Raw genomic sequence first — 6,379 nt, 5'->3', positions numbered from 1 at the left:
TCAAACAAAACAGTATTTTAAAACAAATTAAAATGCACTAAAAAATAATAAAAATAATTGCATATTTAACATATTTTTGAGAGTCCTCCTAGGTAAAATGAAATGAAAAATATTAGACTACTTAAAAGTCGATTTACGATTATATAATGTAGTTATTGTTATATTTGGAGCCGGTGTCAGCCACATGCACACGCTTCAACAATCAAAAGAAAGAAGCGATACGAGCCTCTTGATTGACCCAGTATAATATCGTATAAAAGGTAATTTGTAAGAAACATTTCTTAAAGTATTCTCGTATTGTTTTTTGATAGGTATAGTAGGGGAAGGTGGGGACCTCTCGTACGGTTTTCACATTTTATTTTTTTATTTTTCCATGAATCAAACACATGACAGCTTAAATGTATAGTATAACTATCTGAGATTCATATAAAAAAAATACATGTGATTTAATATGATGTTTCGGCTATAATTATGATATAAACTAAATCTGGAATATGTACGAATCTGCCCCAATAACGGGGCACCCATGGCCGTAGGCAGGCGGGGGTTTTGGGGGTTCAAACCCCCCCCGAAATTTTTTTGCTACCCGCTATCGTATTATCAAAAAAATATTTTGCGCTAATTAAACAAACAAAACGTAAGTATTTATGGGTTTCTTCAGAAAATTAAGCAGTTTGGTCTAGATACGACAATAAATCTAAACAAAATGAATCATTTTATGCAAAGACTAGGCAATAATAACCATACTCTTATTCACATTATATTAAGATACTAATTTTTATGTCATAATGTCCTGTTAGTAATTTTAGATACTAAAGAAGATAAACTTTTTACAGAATACCATTACAGTTTTAAATGTGCAAGACAGATTGTAAAATTTCTGATACATTCTATATACAGGGTTATTGGTAACTCTACGTATATCCGTTAGGAGATGATAGGGGTGACTATTTGTAATAATTTAAACCCCCATATGTATCATCCGAAAGTGAACCAATTTTGAGTTATCACGTTTTTTTGCTTTTTTCAAAATTTGTCAAAAATGCAACTTCAAAAGTGTTGTTTAAAAAAGTATCAATTAACATCTATTTTTTTCTTTTTTTTATAAAAACGAGTAAACACTGGATATTTGTCAATATTTAAACAATAATTATCGGTCCAAATTTAAAAATGCGAGACGAAAAACTAAATTATTTCAATATTTTTTTGATTTTTTTGTCCTCAAAAACGCCTTAAAAACTAAAAAAAATATATAAAACTTGGCCTGCAGATTATTTAAAAACAACCGTTTTCTTAGCTTCCCACAAATGTATAAAAAGAAGGAAATTATTTCATATCAATCGAAATAAAATGAAAGGACGCTGGTGGAAATTCTTAGTCGAACATGAACGAAGTCGCACTCTTTGTTCTCTTTTTTTGTTTTAAAACAAAAGAAAAAATAGATTTTAATTGATACTTTTTTTTAAATAAATTTTAAGTTGCATTATTGACAAATTTTGAAAAAAGATAAAAAAACGCGATAACTCGAAATTGGTACACTTTTGGATGATGCATATGGGGGTTAAAATTATTGCAAATTGTCACCCCTATCACCTCCTAACGGATATACGTCGAATTACCAATAACCCTGTACATTTTATTAAGAATATTCATACTATATTATTAAAAAACGGATAGTCGGCACTCTTTACTGAATAGTCGCTGACTCCAGTCGAACTCCTGGAAGACTACTTTGGTGCATCCTATCCCTAAAAAGAGGAACCGCCCATATCCGTCCAATTATAGGCCAACAGCCATCACCCCCTTGTTTCGTTTCCGTTGGGAGCGTTCAGCCAGTGATCTTCTGGATTACCTTAGTCATAGACTCCCCGGCTAAAATTAGTCCACTTCAACCCCAAAAAGAAACAAGTTTGCGCGTTAGCCGCTATAAAATTACCATTTCTCGTATCTCCACGATTTCAGAAGATTCCAATTGCCGCTACAGCTACTTTTGGAATACTTGACGTGGATATTTCGAGCCTCGTTCAGTTCCGCGGTCAATTGGAACGCAAAGCCAAATTGGCATCAAAAAAGCTCGGTGTGCTCAGCAAGCCAAGAACAGTATTTCACACAAGCCCATCGCCTAAAACTATACACGTCGACCTGCTTGATCCTTTGGCTTCGCGTAGAGATTTTACATCGCTCTGCATCTTATACCGAATATTTCACGGAAAATGTTCCGAAGCATTGTTTGGAATAATCCCGGCTGCTAAATTTCACTTTCGAACATCTTGTCAAAATTCAAAGTTTCACCCTATTTTTAAGACATTTTCTACCTTGCACAACCACTCTGTTGAACCAGCTTTCGCCGACGCTTTTTCCGAACCGATACGACTTCGGAACCTTACAAAAAAGAGCGTACTCCTTCCTTAAAGGCCGACAACGACAACATCTGTGGGGCTTGCAAGCCCCAAGCAAGCCCCACAGATGTCCATGGGCGGTGGTAATATAAAAGAAGTTAACATAAAAGAAGTCGTCGGGTGTCTTTTAAATAAATGTGTATAAATTATGTATAATTTTAATATATTTATGTTTATTATAGAATAAACCTGTTGCTTTTTTTTCTGGAGCACGAACCCCCCCCCGAAATGAAATCCTGGCTACGGCCCTGGGGGCACCTACATACAGTGTTCGGTGTACCTTCGTACGCTGTGGGGTAGTTTCGTACGTATGATTAAAACGACACTTAAAAATCAAAATTCTTTAATTAGTATTGAAATTAAACACAAACATAAATATTTAACTTCTATTAAACAAAAATAAAATACTTTTTCTGATAGTCAACAAAAATAACATAGTCTTTTTCGTAAAACAAAACTTAAATGACTTTTCTTAAAATTAACGACAGTTAAATTACTTTCCTGTAACAATCAACATGAAATTGCTTCATTTTCCACTTAAATAATTAATCTTAAATTTAAAATCACATTTTTTAATATTTGGTGCGGATTAGCACTGCAAAAAGTTGTAGTTAGTGAAAAATTATTGAACAATATAATTAGAAAAATTTACTGAAAAAGTGAAAAGTTTTGATGTTCTAGAAGTACAAAATTTTGGAGGCTTAGGTTCAGGAAGAATCATTTCAACATCTGTTATATAAACAGTATGAATATCTTCAACATTAGGAAAAACGAATGTCCACGAATAGCCTGGCTTCTTTCTTAAATAAGATATTTTAAATTCAGTCTTACTGTAGTGACTAACAACTTTTCCTACATAGTAAATAATACTTTTCTTCTTAGGAAATTTCACTAAAACAAACGAGCCGTCTTTAATATTTTCTGGTATTACATCAACTGTCAATTGGCTATTATTAATTTCAAAATTTTCATGCTCGTTTTCATCTTCATCTATGACAGAAGTTGAGCTCTCTTGAAAGCTTATATCAGATCCATCAGAATCTGATTCTTGACTTTTTGTGTTTTTAACTTTTTTGTTCTTCGTTTTTAAATTAAAGCCAACTAAACTACGTTTCATTTCTCTAGCCCTAGCCCTTCTTTCCTGTTCTAGCTTTTTCATTTCTTTCTCATTGTGTTTATCTTCAATTGCCTTTTTTTCGGGTGTGTCAGTATAAATACGTGATTTTCCTGGCCGTCGTCCTTTGTTTGTTTTATTACTTCTTACAACAGTCGGATAGGGTCGAATTGCCTCTGGTGTCAAAACAGTCTTCAAAGGAGCTACAATTTGACGGGTTGGTGAAATATTCAAAGCATCTGGTTCACTAGCATCTAAATTATTTCTTTGTAGTTCATCATCATCAGTTATCAATGGAGAGTTAATAGTTTGTTCTGTAGATTCTGGTGGAAACTCCAAGAAATCTTGTGTTCCTGAAGTAGAAGGATGGCAGATATCAGAGACAACTGGCTGCGGAGTAGGTGCAGACAAATCTTCAACGATATTTTGACTAGAAGTTACATTTTCTATGTTGCGGGATGTATAAACCTCAGTTGGAGCAAAATCTTCATCACCAAAGGCCAATTCATTCAGAGGCCATATCCCGGGTTTATTAAACCCGCTTATTATATTTTTTGCAGTGAATGATTCGAAATACGCAATTTTCACAAGCTTTGGAATATTGTAAATGGTCAATGCTTTGCCTGGGTTCATTGTATGCCAATTGTTGAAAGCAATTTTCAACTTTGATTTAAATGCTGCAAAGACTCCAACATCGAGCGGTTGTAGGCGGTGAGATGTATGCGGTGGAAAAGATAGGTAAATTATACCATTTTCTTTGGCGTAGTTGATGGCTTCGAGAGAAACATGGCTTTCATGATTATCGCACAACAATAATATGGGGTTATCTTTTGTGCAGAGTGTATGTTTCTGGATATGTTTTAAAACAGATACAAATATAAAGCTATTTATCCACCCACTTCTATGTGCAGCGCCGAGACTTCCTTCGGGAGCCCCTTCGAGGAAATTATCTCTATAATGAACGCGTGGGAACACGAAAAGTGGAGGAATGGTATTTCCACTGGCAGATATAATGCCACCAAAAGTTACGAGCTCGCCTCTTTCAGCTGATACAATTTGCCCGACTTGTTTTTGACATTTTGGAGCCAAGACTTTCGGAGTAGCTAGAACGGTAGATACGCCTGATTCGTCGAAATTAAAGATTTCGTCAGCAGTTAATGGATGTCGCTCCAACACTGTCTTCAAGTTGGTATAAAACTCGCTAACTGAAGTTTTGTTAAACGCAAAAGATCTTGCAGCGCTTGTGTTTTCGGGTTTGCGTAAGCTAATTTCCGGGTTTCTTCTGCGAAAACCATACATCCATTCTTTCCCAGCCATCTTATCTTCTTCCCACTTTGCTGGATATTTTAAGCTCAAAGATTTGGCATATTCGTATGCAAGCTTTCTTGTTTGAATCGTCGTAAGTCCATAATGCATCTTACAACATTTGATTATATAATCATTTAGCAGTTTTTCTTCTTCACTAGAAAATACTTGGAAACTTGTATATTTAGAGTTAAATGTACGGTTGCTTGACCCTTCAGCATCATTTCTTTTTCTGTACGTTTTTACTCGGCTTTCTAATGTTGACAATTTCAAATTGTACTTGTTCGCGGCTTTTCTATATGACAATACCCCTTGCACAACATCCTGTATTGCTGACTGCATGGATTCCTCATCCACAACTTGTCTAGTTGCGTTTTTTGGTGTATATGTCCGCACCATGTTTCTGTAAAAAAATAACAAGGTATTAAAATACCTATATCATCATATACTCTATGTGTATGATGATTTAGATATTTTAATTAGTAAAACACGGAACAAAGTTAATGAAAAATTAGACATTAGCAGACTAACACACTATCTACCAGTTGGCACATTCGTACGCGTTCGAATGTGCCCCATCTAGTTCTGTCCGAAAGTACCCCCACTAACTAAATAACAACAAAATATTACCTCTTTTGATATTAATAGTAAAACGTCATGAATTAACTATTGAAATCGTATCTTAAGTATATTTTACAAGTTACTAATAGATTACTTTACACGGAAACTTATTTTAGCTACGCTAACAATAGACAAAAACATTTATCAAAAAATTACTTACCGAGCGCCAAAACACGTTCGTACCTGTCGCTTCACTCTCACCGCTGCGAATGGCGCGATATTTCGTTGGCATAAGGTTGGTACCGCGACTCACGCACACATACAAAAGCATAACCGCACGTTGTTTCGTTCAAAAGTTATTTTGACTGTATGAATGTGCCCCGCGTACGAAGGGTAGGGATCTTCCCCTATAGGGTTGGCTGACACCGACTCCAAATATAGCAATAATTATAACTACATTATATAATCGTAAATCGACTTTTAAGTAGTCTAATATTTTTCATTTCATTTTACCTAGGAGGACTCTCAAAAATATGTTAAATATGCAATTATTTTTATTACTTTTTAGTGCATTTTAATTTGTTTTAAAATATTGTTTTGTTTGAAGTCGGTTTTTCTTTTTGTTAAAATTTTATTTATTTTTTGATTTTAAGTGAAGCTGATGTAGACTAACATTTTTTTCTTAATATGGATAGATTAAGCGTGCCGTTTATATGAATCAGAAACTACTTCAGGGACAATTTCAAAAGAAACTTTCGAATAAAGCAAAAATAGACTTTCGAAAATGCGGCTTTAATACGTCATGCGGCATAAACTACAAGGTACCACCCTCGAATGAGCTGTAATCGACCTCAGTAAAAAAACTTTGCAAAAGAGCTATTCGTATGCTATGTCGTACAACATATGACATCACATCATATACACAAAATTTGATTAAAGACAGAAAGAAATTCTGCCCCAAATCGCACCCTAACTGTAAGCCGTTTAGGAGTTCCGTCAA

The sequence above is a fragment of the Vanessa cardui genome, chromosome 3 (assembly GCF_905220365.1).
Source record: "Vanessa cardui chromosome 3, ilVanCard2.1, whole genome shotgun sequence".
In the NCBI taxonomy this organism is placed as follows: domain Eukaryota; kingdom Metazoa; phylum Arthropoda; class Insecta; order Lepidoptera; family Nymphalidae; genus Vanessa; species Vanessa cardui.
The sequence above is the reverse complement of the archived record's forward strand: the minus strand, read 5'-3'. Positions refer to the sequence as shown.